We start from the raw sequence: 18,640 nt of genomic DNA, 5'->3' as shown, positions 1-18,640 counted from the left end.
AAAAAGGAAAAAGAAACACCAGAGAGAAATAAAATCGTATGGACATCTTGTGCAGAGATTATTTTTGAATGTGTATATGTAAAGTATCCAGCAAAATGGATGCTTCTCTTGCCTTTGGCCACTACTATAATACAAACTATTCTAATAATATATCACTCACTATATACAATCAGAAAACTTCAAACCTGAAAGTAGTGAGTGAAAACACTCCATTGTGAAGAAGGTCTTGTCAGTGAAAAGCTCTTTTAACCCCATCTCTGTTCTTATCCCCAGTAATGAATTCCACCGCTGAAGTTACAGAGAGCAGTCTTATACAAGCAGTAAAAGAAGGAGAAATTCTAATTGATTTTCAGCTCTCCTGCTTGCACCTTTCTCTTTCCATTCATTAGAAATTGGCAGATCACAGATCCAGTCAAACAGACTTTGTCGCCAGCCCTATTTTGCCTTAATAGGATGTTAAGGTCTCAGAAACATTCCTTATGACATAGAAGAATGTTTCTTCCTTTGTTTAAATACCAAAATGATTGTTGATCAGAACAATGTAACCCGATAATGCTCACAGGCTGCACAGACCAAATTCCTCTGTAATACGGCTTGGTCAGATTTTTCACAGGAATTAATTTGTTACAAAGGTGAGCTGAATTAAATATGAATTTTTACAAATGTTCCAGGGTGTAAAGACAAAGAGAAAGGGAGAGAACGGAGGAGAATGAAGCCAGCAACACTGCCTTAACAAAGCATGTTGTACGCAATGGGCTTCCCTTTCCCCCTTGCGAATGCATATCGCTCATGCCAGGGTCGTGCAGGAAGGAGGGACCCAGCCCCTCGCCAAGCCGTGCTGCTCAGCTCCCTGCCAGAAGCTCCTCTTGCATTTAGCAGGAACAAAAAAACCAAAAAAAACCCCACAGGTCATTTTTGAGTTCTAAATTGCAGAAGGAAGGTAAGGATTTAACAAAGACATCAGACTGTGTTTAATTTTAAGGAACTGAACATTTTCAATAAACTTCATAGACCCTAGCCACATGTTGAATGTTAGGCAGGGCCCTGGTTTTCCATGGCTACTCAATAAAAAATTGCTTCTATCAAGATCTGTTGCAGATAAACCTTCCTTCTGGCAATGTAAGCACCAGTTTCTACTCCATCCCACACATGGCGTGTGTCTTTGTGTGTGTTCGCAGATGCACATCTCCCTGAGTTATATTTATTTGCCTTAATAGCGTGGGCAGAAACTGAATCCAGATATTTTGGCTCCTTTAGCTCTGCTTTGCAACTCTTTTATCTCACGTCTGAACCTTCCTCACAAGGAACTGTGATGGCACAGCTACATGAGCTAACTCTTACTGAGGCTTTGAGTAGAATTAGGTAAAAAAGAGACATTCTGAAATGGAAGAAGAAATCTGAATCTCACAAAAGGACTTTCTTCTGCCTGTTACTTGGATTGCACCTCAGTAATCACAGGGTGTCATTTCAGAGAGGCTCCAGCACTGCGTCCAAGCAATGTTATTTGTAACAAACTATTAACAGAGAACAATGGTGTGACCTACAACTTACTAAAATAGACATCATGAATAATATATGGGAATTGAAAAGTATAAGTAAAACAGTGGATGTAGACACAATAAAAAAGCCTTTGAAAATACCCTGAAGTAAAATACATGTTTTCAAAACTGCAAGTTTTATCCATTTTTTTTCCCTGAAAGTCACATCCCTCTATGACCTCAGGATACAACAAATATATTAGACATAGATCATTTCTAAGTGTTTCTGGCCTTTGCTAGGATAACATCAATTTTTGCCATTTGCAAGTACTTTTCCTGGCCACACACACAAACCTCCCATCCCACCTCAGAATGTACTCTTGACTTCTTTCTTCACTTAAATGACACAAGCTTTTGAAAAAAAACAAGCGTAAGATTGCAAGCTACACCAGTATTATGAGACTTTTGCAAAACAGCAAGGCCAGGATTGCCTACTTCCCTGTTACCTTAGGCACATATAAGAAGGGGTAAGTCTGACCCAATGGGATGTCAGCCAGAACTTATCCAAAACCCTTGAAATTCAGGGAGTGCGATGCCAAGCTAATAAACCCTGCTTTCCATGAGATGTATTACGTAGGGCTCAGCACCATGCCAATGCAGCCACCTGGCTTTTTGTTGGCTTGGAGCATGAGCAGAGAAAGCCTGCCCAAAATACCATGCAGAACTATCCAAACAGAAGCCATAACACCTTCTGTAATTAACTCCTGCCACGCTCTGAATTTTTATTAGCAAAGAGATGAATAGTCTGCGCAGAATGGATGAGATGCCAACAAACACCTAGGTTGAAATGAATGTAAGCAAAGTTCTTAAATACTTTTAAAGTCTTGGAAACAATTCATGCTTATTGGTGTCAGAGAAGGACACTGCTTATTGCATCTCCTGCATACCCTATTTCATCAGATAACTATAGGCATCCTTTTACTCATCAGGTTTTATTACCCAACGTGGCCACTAACTTTTCTTTCCCTCATGCACCCCCTGGGTGAGGATAACAGTGCCTGCCTCCTCCCAGCTACATGGGTTGCTAGTTCTAGTGGAGAGGAGTGTTTCTCACTGCTCGCTGGTACCGGGCTAAAAGCAATGGGGACACAATCACAACCAGACTCTCAAGGCATTATGTTATTGAAGCAGCAACAAAAAGGAAAGAGGAAGCCAAGTTGCCTTCAAAATTCCTTTCAGAATCCAAAACACCAAAAATAAGTCCTTTTATGAACAGTATCCAAGCTTTCTCACTTTACCACTGTAAGTGGTCTAAGTAATTTAATTGCCAATTTTGCCTAAAGTCAATTCTGGTCCATTTTTTCCCATCTTAGTCATTTATGGCTCACCTTTTTACTTTATATGGTGATACTCTATATTTTCAGCAAGGTATTATTTTAGAAGGACCACAACAAGAGGACAATCATGCAGTCAGAAGCAACCCTACAGTAACAGATAGATTGGCTAGATCTTAAAAACATCACTACAAAAATAAGCTAATATGGCTCAAAAGTCCCATACAAGAGAGAAAACAAAACTGAACCTGCTGCAGAAGGCGAGCTCGAGGAGAACCCGGCAGTCAGAGCAAGGCTTACCAGAGCTCTCAGCAAGGGCACAGACTCTGATCTCCATGTGCAAAACAGGTGCAGAATATTTTGCTCAGCCATAGGAACCTGCCCATGCTAAATAAATTCCCAAGCACACCCAGAACCTATAACAGCTGTTCAATGAAGACCAGCATTTTCTGCAAAGTGCCAAGCAAGTGTGGTAGTGAAAGGCAGAGATATTCCTAACGAGAGAGATTCCTACTGGAAATTCCTCTCAGGAAGACAGTGGAAAACGAAACCTGCAAATGGCTAATAAATAAATAAACAAACTAACAAACTATAACTACTTGAAAGTGTCTTTTTATATCTTTTAAAATACCACTGATGAACTTAAATGTAAGAAAACAGCATACTTGCAAGAAGAAAATACAGTTTTTAAAAAAATGTTTGGCAAATAGAGAACCTGCTTCTCTAATTAAGCAATTAAAGCTCAGCAAGGCAGATGTTATCATCATATAAAGGTCATTTTAAATGAAGAGGGGATGAAAAACACTGTTGTTGGAGAGTCCTATGAATGATCCTCTTCTGATTGGTGGCTGCTGGTTTGAAATGAGCTAAAAATTACTAGATAGTATGTTTTGATTTTCTTCTGCTTAAAGTCAGACCTGGGAACATTGGGGTCTGCTCCCTGTGCTGGCAGAGCTCCTGCTGGAGTCTATAAGGCCGATTCCTTGATTCTCTTCCCCGTGTAGGTCATAACGAACTTACACTGTGCTAAATGCAGGGAAGCTGGTCTGGATTCACCCCTGTGGAAATGACCAGGGAACAAGGGCAGTTACCCTGCTTTGCGAGTGCTGGGAGATGCGTATCAGCGCCACAGGGCTCGCTCCCTGTGCTAGATCTCCTCCTTGCTTTCAGCAGTGCTTTCGTGCTGGTCTGGGACTGCTCTGTTCACTGCTGGGGATGGCCGGGTGGCTGAGCTCCCTTTGGCACACCACTGGCCCCATCCACCCTGCCCACTGGCAGCAGCCCCAGGCATTGCCTGGAAGAAGTCCAGCAGCGTGCTGAGGCTCAACGAACTCAAGACAGCAGAGTGCCCATGACCTGGCCCTGTGCGGTGTCAGTAATGTGGCGCTGGGGTCTTGCCTGGCTCTGCCATTTCACGCAGCTCCAGCAAGGCTAAGACCTCCCTGATTACAGGCGTGTATGCAACAGGTCGATGGATCCCCTGCAGCTGTAGGCACAGGTTCAGCACAAACCCAGTCTTAACCCCTTCACTCCCTGTTGGACTGTCTTTAGCTCAGAGGTTTCCTCTCTTTATTTTGGGTGGGAAAGGGGCTGAGCATAACCTAGATGACCTCTGGGAGAGCCTCCAGCCAGCCTGGTGTCACCTGGTTTCTGCCTCCTTAGAGCAGAATGCAGCAAGACGAATGGGTCAGCCATCCGGCTCTCAGCTTTTAGGTACAGTTCATCAAAACTGAGCACTAACTCTAAGATGCAACACAAACATCGTTATTCTAAAGGCACATCAAATGAAAAATGAACCACAGGCAGAGGCTGGGGGATCTGAACAGGTTTAAATAGATCTGATGTGATAATTAATGTACATTGAGGGATTTGGGAGGAAGAAGAGGGATAAAACATAAAAACAATTTCCACCTTTATTTTAAGTTCTTTTGACAGATGGGAATATTTTCTGTTATGCTACTAGTGGTTTGGGTAATGAGATTAGGCCTTGCATAGCAGGAAGCAGAATTAACTTTGTTTACTTAAAGTGACACCGTCAGCTTGGAAAATCACATTTCCATCTGAAATGCAGTGCCTACTATCATTACAAATAACCCTTGAGATCATGATAACTAAAGGAGATTAGAGGCGAAAAAACCACATTTCTCCCTCTCTCTTTTTATTTTTTTTTCAATACACTTTGTTCACACTGTGCAGTGGAGAGCACTCCCTGTAGTCAGATTCCCTGCTTGGCATCTCCCTGCGACTGTGCTCCCACCATGCCCCTGCACCTGAAAGGCAGGAGATGCAGGCAGGGAGCAACAGGCTGGGGATGAGAGGGGGAAAGGGGACGAAAACCCAGGTGGCTCTGGCTGATCTCAGGCAGCCTGAAAAAATATCTCCCTAAAGGCAAATAGCATGGCAGAAAAAAAAATAAGCTAACAGCATTTTAAAGTGTGTTTAACATCGGGTGTGTACAGGATGGGGAACTCTTAAAAGAACTGAGACTTCAGTTTTTCAAAGGCGATTGATTAAAGAAGTCCCTTAACACTGGCCCCTAAGCGTACTTCCACTGAAGTGGCTATAAAAAGGCTGGGTGGTTTCAGTTGCTGCAACACACACAGCTAGCAGGATGAAACTATAGGAAGGGAAGACAGGGAGGAGAGGGAAAGGCTTTTCAATAGGATATTTCCTAAATTGCCAGTCTATGCACTGGAGCACACATGTGTTAAATGACTAGATTTGCATATACACAAGGGAAAACTGAAAGGGGAAAAGGCATTCTGCATCCTTTCTGCTGTACCTGCAGAAAATCATCACAATTCGAGTGGCGATAAGGGTTTGCACGGAAGAGTGCTTGTGATGAAGCCTCACAGAGACTGAGCGCATTTGTGATGCTTCTCTCTCCTCCTTTGCCAGCCAAAGCCAAACACAGTGACTTGTCCACGTGATGTTTTATGTACTCGTGACCCCTGCTAATGTTTACAAATCGAGGAAATGCCTGATATCTGGCACAGTCATTACTGCTTCATGTCAAAAAGAGTGACAGGTAAAGAGTAAAATCTGTACCCAGCACAGAGATGGATCCAAAACACATAAATAACCAATTAAGAGAAAAGATTAATAAAAATATTGTAACAGATCCCAATCTGCTGTTGAGTACCAATTGCCAGTAATAATCTCTATGGTAACTGAACTCTCTTTGGCCTCTCTCTGTATTCAACTAGTGTTTTATGTTTTTTTTTCCCCTTCCCCTATTTTCGTGGAAAGTTTTCAAAACTGGTTTAAATATTATGATATTTTCTTCTTCAAGTGCTAACTGGGAAAAGTATTCACTTTGGCTGTGTCAGTCTCTTAAGCAGATTTTCCCTTCCTCAGATGACTGCCTTAGAGGTGACTTTTGTGAGGGCACTCACTAGAAGTTCTGTTCAAACACTAAATAGGTGAGGGAGGTTTTCAAAATCAAAGAGGTTAAAATATTGCCCAGCAACTAGACAAACCAATTAAGAAGCAGACAAACCAATTAAGAAGCAGGAAATAAATATGCTAAGTAAAGATGTTTCTTTCAAAAGCTGCTTCTGTACCTGGGGAAACTTAACTTTTTTTTTATTTTTTATTTTTTTATTTTGTACTGTTATTACCTGGCTGCACATGTCTCTTCTTGCCAGCTGCTTTCTTGTACTTTCTGCAATTTATTCTGGGCTATGGTTTTATACATGGGTGTTCGCCTTTCCCAGCCTGCTCTTGCATATGCTTTGGCTACTGGATCCAAAAGAAGGTACGACCTTCAGAAACAGCATCATGCAGTAAATATTTGTTGTTACCATCAGACAAAAAGAAAAATTTTACAGGAGAACATGCGGAATCATGTGAAAGCTGCCTTCCTGTGCACACGTACAACACCCAGGGTGTTTTAATAAACTTTTCATGACTATAATACGAGACATCAGATAACTTTTACAATATAAGTATCATGCCTTTAGACGTTTCATTCTGGCTTTTTTTTCCTGTAACTCTGCTTTGGCAAAAGATCTCAAATGAGAAAACTTGGCATTGGATGTGATCTATGAGTGAAGAGATGCTCTTCTCCTCTAATAGCCTTGCTCCATGGCAAGGTATGAGAGGTTGCTGACTGTCCCCCAGCTAACGGATTCACCCATCTAACTCAAGTCTAGAGGAGACCCATCTGCCAAACCATTTGTTGGTTTGTAGTTAGTGCCACCCCAGGGAATCTGTGCTGATAGAAGACACAGAATCACCCTCACTCAGCTGTAAAGAAGGACATGTGGGCTGGGTAACTAAGTTTTGGGAAACTGCCTGTTTTGAGCAGGGAGTTTCAGGCTTAGGAGAAGTTGGATGCCTCAGAAATGAACCTATAAAACTCAGCAAGCTCTAAGATGGTTTGCTTATGGTCAGACCTGGAAAGTAGAAAGATGCTGACAGCAGGTTGATCCCTTATTGCAGGGGCTCTGGGGCTTTGGGAATCTACTCAGTTACAGCTGAAATGTAGCTACTCAATTATGTCTACTCCATTCTACTCCATTTCAGGGTTCATAGTCTAGGAGATTTCTAAGGTGGATCTGTAGACTTTCTTTAAAAATCCTATTAGAATTTGCTCTTCTAAAAGTCTCTTGGTTTGACTTCTGGATTTCTTTGGGCTTAGAGCAGTCAGCACTCAGCCAGGGTGCAGGGAAACCAAATCTACATTTTCAAACCTCTCTTTGGTCTTTGGAAGCTTCACAAAAGGGAATCTCAATCTAAGAGAGAAGAAATGGGCATGGGTATGGGCATGGGCATGGACACAGCTCAGCTGCCTAGCAAGGGATGCTTACCTGGAGGAGGTAGACCCTGAGGTTTTAGTCCCAAGGACCCTGAAAGCGTTTTGCCTCATGGCTTTAGCTCAAACAAAACAGTCCTTGGAGCATGGACTGGCATTTACCCTTTCCATCCAAGTGTTGTATCCATTAGGCTAAAAAGTCATGCTTATATTTCTGTTCCCTCTTCCCAGCCCAATAAATCTTGAATTCCGTTTTGTAAAAACTTTAGAAAGGGCAATGTGAGAAGTGCTCCCTCTTTTCCTTTAAAGCTCAGGTCTCTTTCAAGAGACAGAGAACAACATTTAGGTGTTGAAGGATCATGTAAAATCCCTATTGACATTTCATGTTCAGAGATGCTATATAAATCAAACTCACATTCTGCAACTGTTGCTCCTTTATACAACAGCCCAAATCAAGACTTTGGATCTGAAATTGTGGAGTGTTTTGAAAATGTGGAGCTGGATTCAGACCCAGGTCTGAATTTCATAGTGGTTGCCTGTCTTCCATCTGTTTGTATTTGGATGTCTCATACGATATAAGCAGCAGTTCTGTAGTGTCACACATGAATAAAGTGGATAATTATAAAATTAAAAGATATAACATGCTTCTAGGGGAGATAAGACTACAATTAAAGAGTATAAACAAAACTGAGTTTGATGTACAGACTGATATATTTATTCATTAAATATAATAACATAAACAAGACTATTAACTGTCATATTTTAATGATACTATACCCTGCAAAACATACTCAGGAAAAAGTCCTATTGACTTCAGTACCAATGCCACATAAAATTATATCATGACTGCAGTAAAACAATATGTCATCATTCTTATTCATCATTATTTGTTGTACATACCCCAAAATGTTAAACAAAATACCTGTAATTTGCTGAACGGAGTCTGAGCTCAAATGTTTAATCTGTAAATCTAAAGAAACGCAGCAGGGATTGCAGAAACCTGTTCCACAGATAACTCAAATATAGTATTCCCAAGAGGGGAAAGTAGCCCAGGCAAGGCTGCTGTCTATCCCATCTTTCTCTAGAAAACACTGGACATATTTTTGCTCAGGAGATGGCAAAATTTGGGCAAATGCCACTTCATATCAGCAGTGTTAAGATCAGATTCTGACCTTTTTTTAAGATTGTTAACAGTCAGCAACAGTGGAAGCCTTAAAGCAAAAATTTCTATCTGGAAAGTACGCATTAACTAGCTTGGGGTAAGTAAAAAGCCAGTCTGGAAGGGAAAAGGGGTTTGACGAATTTTCCCTTGTTTTACATGTCATCTGTGCCAAGAAAATGTAAAACAGGACTATTCTGAGTCATAACAATTTTTCCACCCTTTGCACAACCTCTTTGCTCATACAGGGCACCGGGCAGGAGAGAAGCAGCTCGTGCAAGATCTCTAGCATAAACAGCACAAACAGAGGCAATCTTAAATGGGGACTCATCCTAAATTTGTGAACTGCGCTGAACTGTGAATTGTTATGTCAAATGTTTCATTGTAAAATTCCTCATTAAATTCTTTGGCGTTCACCACACGCTCAGCGTAACTTGAAGTGCTGAGAAAACGAACGCTTACTGTGCCATGACAAAGGCCAATGGTTGCCTCTTTACTGAGCTTGATACATATGGTGAAAACATATTGACTAATTACTTGCCATTTTCAAAAACTGAAAACACTCCAAAGTCAGGCCTAAGATAATAGAACAAGATACAGTATGAAGAATAAAGACTGGGAGAATGGAGAGGAAGAATAGCGTAACTCTGTTACTGCTAATCCCTCATTCAACATTTGCTTTGATATATGTATACCAAGGATAACACAGCATCTCATTGTTTCAAACTGCTTAATGGAAATTGGTAAATTAATGCACCTGATTAATACATCTGTTCAAAGTAGAAACTGGCTGAAGCAGCAAAGATAAAATCTAGATCCAGACCTCTCCTAGATACTAGCATGATATTGCCAATATTTTGTATCTGGGTTCAGTTTTGTGATGCTCAATTTTCTACAGTGTTGCACCTTGCTGTGGAGCTTACCAAGTGCCAAGAAAGAGGGAGAGCTGGGCCCTGGTGAAGAACTTTGAGGGAGATATATTAAAGGGGTCAAAGCCAATGTGGAAAGCGAGATACCGCGACATGCTTCTCACTCAAGTTTTCCGAATGCCATCTCTGATACAAATAGTCCCTTACAGGAGCCTAGCCTGAGCTGCCTTACAGGAGTCCCTCGTACATAGCCTTCACAGACAGCCTTTTTAATGCCATCTGATTTCCAACACCTCTTCTACAAGTCATGACAAATTGGTCCACTCATCTGATTAGGAATCTTCCCTAAGCAGTGGGACGAATGTCTGACAAGTTAATTTCAAGGTAGCTCATGGAGTAGAAACAACATAAAGCTCCACAATTGTAAAATACCCAAAATGTTGCTGCATAAATTCTGCCAGTAATGCATGTGTAACAGAAAATATACAAGCTCTTTGTATTGGAAGACAAGCTCTTTGGTTTAGAAGTAGAAAACATGAGCACTCGCTGAACCTAGGGTTAACAAGAATACAATTACTGCTATTAGAATTTTATGATCATGAAACTTGTGCTGATGTATCCATAATTTAGAAATAATAGGAAATTAAATGGATGACTTTTAAAAAATCAAGACAATTTTAAAAAAATCAATAATGATTCCCTTTTATTTTTCCTTTAAAATATCCAGATAATAGAAATCAGAGACCTGAATAGGATGTCTAAAGTTAATGGCATTATTAGACTGAGAAAAAAGAAAGAATGATCAAATGTTTGAGCCATTTACCAAAAAGTTTATAGTTTGTAGAAGCTCACTATTCTACTAGTTATAACTTTTTAAAATTCACGATAAATCTCAAACCTTGTTTGGAGGTTAGATGTAGTCATAAGCAGAGACAAAGGGTAATTTATAAACATTTCTATTATACAAGAAAAAGTTGCTAGTTTAGAAGCACATAAATAATATGATGTCGTTCATAAAAGTTTTAGAAGAAGGTTTATTTTCCAGCTCATAAACTGAAAATAAAACACTTCAAGTGACTGACTTTCCTTTACGGCAACTCTCGAGCCTCACTTGATAAAACTACTGGTAAAGTCCTAGTAAAACTCCTGGAAGAACTTCCAGTGTTTTGAACAGGACCAGACATTATCCATATTGCTTTTCATTACTATTACTGTTTTACTATAAAAACCTGAGTAGACCATCACAATTTTGCTCCTGTTGCATAAATATGAAAGGATTTAAAAGAACGGCTGTTTTCCAAGGGGTGGGAAGAACCCTGCTTTGTTTACTTTTTTAAAAAGAGTTTGAAGTCCTGAAAGTCCCACAAGTGTGAAAAATGCTTTTCCTGCTCCAGTGGAGCTCCACTTCAAATTTTTCCAAAAGCCTGGGTAAACAACTAAACTCTAAATAGAAGCAATAAACAAAAATACTATTATTTAATTTTGTTTAAGTCATTCCCAGGGCAATGGAGCCTTCCATGGGCAGGCGATGAGCCGAGCCCCCACTTCCCAGGCGCAGCTCTGGCAGAGCTTGTGAGGCGGGCATGTGCTTGGTCTATCATGGGGTGACAACCAGGCTCTTTTCACAGCTTTATGCTGTCAGTCACTTTTTGTCCTTTCCAATGAGGATTTTTTTTTATTTCCCTGGAACTTTACGAGCCACCTGTACCGTGAGTGGAGCCCTGACCATGCAGCTCCCTGTGGGAGGGGATAACGGAGTCCGGCAAATGTGTGGGAAGTTCCTTCAGAAACTCAGTTCCCTCCTAGAGCAGCCATGCTATTCTTCAGCTTTTTTTTAATCTCTAGGTACAGCTTTTGCCAGCTTGTATGCAAAACTGTTAAATGAAGCCAGCTCAAGGGCTGCTTGCCATGTCTGAGTGCGGCACCACACAATGGGCTGGGAATGCCTGAGATCGTTTCCTTTCCTGCCTTTCATATCGCTGAACTGAAACCATCACTCGTGTCAAAAGCAAGGACTGCAGATGAAAGGCCAGTGCATTAAGACAGCACATAATTGTCAGTCTCTGAGTTTCTGACATTAATCGTTTTACTTAAAGAAGACAGTGGAATGTGGTTTTTGTGTGTCCCCACACCTCGAGTGACAACACACAGGAGATAGTCTCGATAAAAATTAAAAAAAAATAATGACTCCAAATTTTTGCTAATTAAAAGTAATGTGTTTTCCCATTTTTTGGCAATTTGATAACACAAAACACTTACTTGGGGGCCACAGGGGGAAACAAACTGAGACGGATAAAAAATGTTTTGTGTTCATCCAAGCAAGACTATGTTAATGCACATTATCCCATTAATGCACATCAACATCGGGAATAAGCGCGCCAATGCAAGCAAGAAGCATACACTTATCATCATTTGATAACATGTTTAATGACAGATTGACGGTTGATTTGCAAATGTGAACTGGCATCAATGTTGCTAACTTCAGCTTCTGCCGCCTCCTCTGCTATGCCAGCATATTTATGTGCATAATTTGATTTCGCAGCCACACTGTTAGTACATTTTTAATATTAACTATGCAAGAACAGACAGCCGAACTTAAGTTGCACTGATGGTTTGAGTTCATTAGATTGAAAAAGATGGGCAATGATGACAAAGATGGAGATGGCAGCGCAACATCAAAGAGGCAACACTTAACAAACACACTCCATTTTGAACAAACCGAACTAACACATTTCATGTTGTCGGCTGCAGCAGAGCCCTTATGTACAACAGTAAGAAAAAAAATATGCTTCTGCCCTGGGCATACTGACAGCAACTCTGCCAGAAGCTTAGCAGGCTCCTGGACACACAGTTGTTAGATATTTCACTCATCTGTTGCAGGTAAAGGGGTTGATTCTGGTCTGATATCCGAGTGACAGCAACATAATTCAGTGGCCTTGCAGTGGAGTTACTCCTGATTTACACCAGTCCAAGGGAGAGTGCCTGCCTGTTCCCAGTTTCCTTCCCTAGTTCGCTTTTCACAGCTGTGATTCTTTATGACGAGTAATAAAAAGATTTTGCTGAGAGCTCAGCTCTTGCATGCATGATGCACAGAGCAGAAGTGCAAGTTCAGAAGCCCTGGGGCCTCATGCCGCAAGGTGTGGGATGTCCTTCCCGTGTCCCTGGAGCCAAGGAGCCTAGCACGGTGCAGGACTGCACTCTTGGGGACTTCCTCTTCTTTGGTGATTCTGAGCGATTCAGTTCTGCTCTGAAGGGAACATGTACCAATGCGCTGGGAGGAGAATACTTCATCCTCTGCTCACATTAATGTCTAGGCATATACTGCATCTAGTATTAATTTGCTTGTTGTGCTGCAATATATAATAAATTTGAGGCAGTAGCTTTATGGTGCAAGTTGTAATTTTAAATTTTATGATACAAACTGACCATCTGCAGGAATCTGACCACATAACCTAAGCCATTCTGTGCAGACTATAATGTTAGTACCTCTGAATCATGGTGAAACTATGATTTAGACACACAATTAGATAGACCAGGTCCTCAACAATTCTCAGCTGTCTGAATTACTGCTGAACAGCCTGATAAATATATAGGACAAAGGCCTCCATTCTGCAAAGCTTTTAAGAATGTTCTTAAGTTTGCCTCTAATCAGCAAAGCACCTATTACAGTTACTGTTACTCAGAGAATAGTCCTGGACCAGAAACCCACCGTGCTTGGCAGTGCACAAACAGAACAAAACCCTGCTGCTCAGGGACCACTGCTTCTGAGCCCGCCGTGTAGGGATGGAGAGCTGGAGAGTGGCCAGCGTTCGTTAGGAAGCTGTGAGGGACATAAAGTATCAACTATTGAATTTAAGCCTGGAAACACTGCACCCACTTGTCAGACTGGGACACTGAGAAAGGGAGCAGAAAAAGACGTCGCATCAATCAGCAGGTCCCCCTCACCGAACGGCAGCAGCAGAATTCCTGATGCCCCTGTCCTGGTGGCAGCTCCTGAGCAAAAGCCTGTAGCCAGGACGCTGACCTGGCTTAGCTGTAAAAACTGTTTTCTTTATTGTCTGTCATGAAAAAATCTAAAGCTGTTATTTCAGTAAAATCCCTTTGTGGAGGTCTGTGCTCCTTTTAAGAAAAGACCTGCATTGCAGGGAGATCTAATCCTAAGTCGCCGGCTACATTTGGTAGCTTGTTAAGCAGTTCCAGTGGTTGGTGCTGTACAAATGAAGGTGTACGACCCCCAGAACGAGCTATATGTATGTGAAAAAACAGGCAATGACAAACAACCTGGGAGACCCCTGTCATCGTAGGCTGAAATGTTTGTAGTTGGCTTTTTTTTAATTTAAGCTATTAATGCATTAGGGTCCAAAACCAATAGCAGACACAAGACCACACTGTTCAGGGAGCTGTACCAAGTTCAGAATTATCTCTCTCTTAGAAAGGGTCCACATAATTTCTAGTCACAGAGGGCAAGAGGTAGATTTTGCTTACCCCAATGAGGGCACAAGAGATCTTGGAATCTTTCTCAAAAGTGAAAGAACTTTAAAAAACAAAAAAAAGGATAAGAAGGGCCAGCAGAGACAAACACAAGAATGAGGCCATTCTCAGCTTATTTTGTTGTCTTTTAAGATAAGGCTGTATCATCTGTGGGCTGTTCAGAAAGGCACGAGAGCAGCAGGGTGTCCTGCCCTGTGAGCTGAGCAGCAGAGAAGGAGCTGGCCAGGCTGTGTAATTTCTCTGTTAAGAGCCTTGTGCTGTCTCCTCCTTACCTGGGCTTTAACTACAATTAGAAATAAAAACATAATAGAGGGAGAGGGAATTACGGTCACCACTCACTCATGCCTGTTGATGGAGCAATGTGATGGGGAGGGCAAAAGAGACAAGTGCTATTTCCAGGCTGTGAAAAGGCTCTCCCCTAGCCCAACCCTGGCCCAGCATGACCACAGCATGACAGGTGGGATTGCAGAGGGATGTGAAACAGCTTCCAGCTCCATGTTTGCCCTCCAGATTGACTGAACTCCTACTGTGACTGTGCACTTACAACACTGGTTGTGGAGAGCTCCAGAGAATGGGAGTGCAGAGCATCACACAGTTGGAAGAACCATCAGTTTTCTCAAGTCACAATTATCTCTGTGACTGCATTTGTGTCCTCTTCCCTGTCTCGTTTTAAGTAAGTTACAATTCTCCCACTCTTGCTACTGAGTAGATGCAGAGGCCACTTTGTTTCATGTGATTTATAGACAGTAGTTAATGTTCAGTTATAATTCCCCATTTTAGACATGAAAAATAGCCTGTAATGCTCAACACAAGGGCCTCTCAACAATGATATATAATTTTAAAATTAACATGAGGACAGAGGAGACACAGGATTTTGAACTAGGGACTCTCTTATTCAAAGGTTAAATCTCTACAAGGTGAGCTAAAGGAATTAGTTGAGTTATTAAGTAAATGCCTCTGTTATATTTTCCCAGTACATTAGCTGTTGCAGCCTTTTCCAGTTCAGCTGTGTTCAGCCCCAGCATGTTCAAAGTGCAAATGCTCATGGCACTATATTCACACATTTGCTTTTTTTCAATGTCAAACAAACTGGAGCTTTTCAGAGTCAAAGGTCAAACTGGAGGGCCCTCAAGAAAATCTCTTGGGAAATTAGGTGATTATTCTTATGTCTTTATTGTATATAAAATCAGGCTTCATACATGGCTCCCCCTTTCTGAGCATCTTAAAACTATAAATGAGTCATGACTCATTCCTGCAACACCTAAGTTATATAAGTGGTCTTGTTAATTTACTGGAATATCTTGCATAACTAATCGCTTCCAGGATCAAACTCTGAAGCCTCTGAAAACTCTGAACTGTGAAGACCTCCTGTAGAAACAGAGAAGTTAAATCCCAGCCTAACATGATGAGTCAAAAGCAGAACAAGGGACAGAACCTGCATCACCAGAGTTGCTCTGCCAGACGTAAGCCATAAACCCCTCTTTTGTCAAAACTCAGCAACTCAGAAAACATGCAGGGAGAACAGGGCATAGGGAGAAGGAAAAGAGCTTGGCTAAGGAGAGCTTTTGGAGGTGGTATTCCTTTCCTGTCTGTTTTCCATTCACAATAAGAAGATGTAGCTTACATCCCAGGTGTCTCCTGCTGCACTCTGGTTAACCCTGTCTCACTCCAGCACCAAGTATTACATTTATGGATTTCAAATTTATTGACATTTGACATTTGCATCAGCTTTCACCTGATCAACAGGAGCTTTGGCTGCCAAAGGAATTATTATGGAAGATTTCAACACCCATGGGAATGCCAAAAAGGTCATTAAATCATATTGGAAAAACAATGTGTTCATAGCGTTCATACATTTAGTCTTGCCAGTAAATCTTCTGGTTGATGCTTGGACCACCTACTGATGTTACTCAAAGAGAAGGAGAAACAGGGAGAATCGAAGAGTGAATTAAATTAAAACCAAATGACATGAAGCCTGGCACAGTGGGATCTTTAATTTTCTGCTCTATGAATCTAGAATAAGCAAAAAACCAAAACAAAGCACAGTGGCTTGACTTCATCTAAGTTAATTCCCTCTATATGAGCAGGGCTTAACTAAATAATCCTGAGTAATGTGTGCACCCCACATTATTGCATGCAATTTGTATGTGGGAGGTTCAGAATTCAGAAAACATATGGCACACGGAAAACAAATGACAGGGTGTGCTTTTACACTCATTTTGGCTATACTTATCACTCTTGTTGATGTTTTTTTTCCAGACATGAAATATGAGTGTAGGAACTTTCACCCTAATCTCTTTGGAAAAGTACTGAGAGTTATTTTTTTGTACATTTGTGATTTATAGAAGAAGGCCACTACATAATTCCTGGGAACACAGACAATTTTTTAAAAAAACACTGATCAAATAAACAGAATTACCTCCCCCATCATCTTTTCCTTGGATGACAAACCTGGGTCTTGCACTGTAAAAAACCAAGGCCAACAGATTAGGGCTCCATAGGATTATGTCAGGAAGTGAATTATTGAACTGGAAGCCCACCCACAACCTATCTGTCTATGTATCTCTAGTCTAGGGTGAGCTCCACTGAAGACTGATCCGTATGCAGCTGTTTGTCCTGAGCTGAGTGAGCGTGAAGGAAGTATTCAGTTTGCCTTTGTCCAGTGGAAAAGCGGTATATCCAGTTCAGTCCACATGAACGTAGGCAGAAACAGGCCGCAGTATTGTTATATCACAGAGGGACTCTTCTTCTATGATGTCCCTTGGGATGCAGATCAATAGGTGAGTAAAAGGCAACGTCAGTCTTTTGAATGACCCTGTAAAGAAAGTTGGTAGCCAGGAGGACTCAGTCCCAACTGTGATCAGTGCCAGTAGTTCGCCTTGCCCCTCAGAAATACACTTGGTGTTGTGTAGCCACTGTTGTGCTTGGAGCACTGGTGCACATGTGGCTACAGGGAGACTGTACCGAGATCGCATGAAGAGCGGCAGAGGGCAGAGACAGGGAGCTGGACAGGAAGGTTCTTCTAAATTTTGGCTTGAAATAAGACAGAAGTGGAGAGATGGAGCTGCGTGATGGAGAAGTCTATCGGCAGCTGTGTACTACACCAGGATACCAGTTACATGTATTGAGATAGATCATTTCAGGTAATCTGTGTGGCTCATGGTATAAACTTCGGGGTTTTCAGAAACAGAGAGTGTTGGTGAGTTTTCACTGAATGACTATGAAAACAGCAGTTTCACATTTGAGATTTCAACAGCTCTTGAACAGGAGAGGGGAAAAATGCTTTGTCTGCACACAGAGTGCTTCGGAGGTTCAGAAAAGCTGAAAGCAAATCCAGAAGGGGTCAAACTAGTATTATCCATGTGCAACAGAACAAGCAGTTTTGCCTCCTCTGAACTGGTGGCCCATGCTAGTATAAGCTCTGCAGTAAGACTGCAACTCCTGCTCCACAGACATTTGAGAGAGAAATCTAATTCCCAGCTTTCTGATTGAGGATGGCATTTTTATTGTGTCATGGGAAACTCCCATGGAACACAGAACAGAAAATGGAATAAAGCGTGATGCCCTTGGGTCTGAGGTCTTGATATTGTTTTGACACTCTGGGTGTGATTCCTTCCTTAGCCACGTGCAAAGAGCAAGCATAAAGGATCATCTCCAGTCTGATGGCCATGGGCTGGTTTGTACGTCCTCTGCTCCTTGCCTTGGGATGGAGCACCTCCATAGTGTACCCCAAGAGGCCTTGCAGTTGTGCCCAAGTTTCTGCAGCTATCAGGCAGGCCTCTTGCATGTTCTCTGCAGCTCTGGGAGCAGGGGGAAACGATCTTCTCCAGCTGAAGAAGTCCCTGAACTGTAAATCTGGAGGCTGGGAGAGTGCTCTGGGAACGGCACCTTATGTCTATCCTATGCTTATGCACACACTGGTCGTGGTCAGAGATAGGAAGGAAACAGGGAGCTTTGAGTCAACCCTGTATGTCTATCTTGATGTTCTTACCTCACTGCTCTTCAGCTTTATGAGAAGAGCAGAAAAATGTCATAAAGAAAGTCTTAGCAGTGTTCAGCTGTCGGGTACATCTCCTGTTACAAAGGATTGTGCATACTTAGGGCTAGGGAATCGAATATGAACACAAAACATGGCAATCGTTCACTTATAGCTGGAGGCTATGGACTCCACGGCACAGAGAAGGCTCTGCCTGGCAGCAATGCAGAGAGCGACTATCCCAATGGAGACCAGGGAAGCTCCCTCAAGCATGGAGGCTGTTGGAGCTTGAGGGACTACATGGCACAGGCAATGCAATGTGACCTTGAACTTCACCAGACAGTGCGCAGCACTAGTGGGAAAGGCAGGAGAAGAGGGGAACAAAAGAGCATGTGGAGGCCATGGCCTTGCTGATCTCTCTGCTTTGGGTGAGCTTGAAGGCTGAACTTTTTTTGTTCTTCAGTGCAGCCCAAACCCACCATTTTCATCACCTGCTGCAGCTCTTGCATGGTTGTCTTAATCATGGATGAGCCTGGCAGTACAAAGGGAAACCAGAGCATGATGAGAACGCCCTGCT

The 18,640-nt window shown here is 41.9% G+C and overlaps 1 protein-coding gene across 3 annotated transcripts in view; it reads right to left on the bottom strand.

Annotated features, from left to right (window-relative positions):
* The window catches only part of TSHZ2 (teashirt zinc finger homeobox 2), a 223,036-nt gene that overhangs the window by 56,300 nt on the left and 148,096 nt on the right, over positions 1-18,640 (bottom strand). The gene's annotated exons all lie outside the window — the stretch shown is intronic.

The sequence above is a fragment of the Opisthocomus hoazin genome, chromosome 18, assembly GCF_030867145.1.
Source record: "Opisthocomus hoazin isolate bOpiHoa1 chromosome 18, bOpiHoa1.hap1, whole genome shotgun sequence".
Lineage (NCBI taxonomy): Eukaryota > Metazoa > Chordata > Aves > Opisthocomiformes > Opisthocomidae > Opisthocomus > Opisthocomus hoazin.
This window is presented reverse-complemented; position numbering and strand designations above follow the sequence as displayed.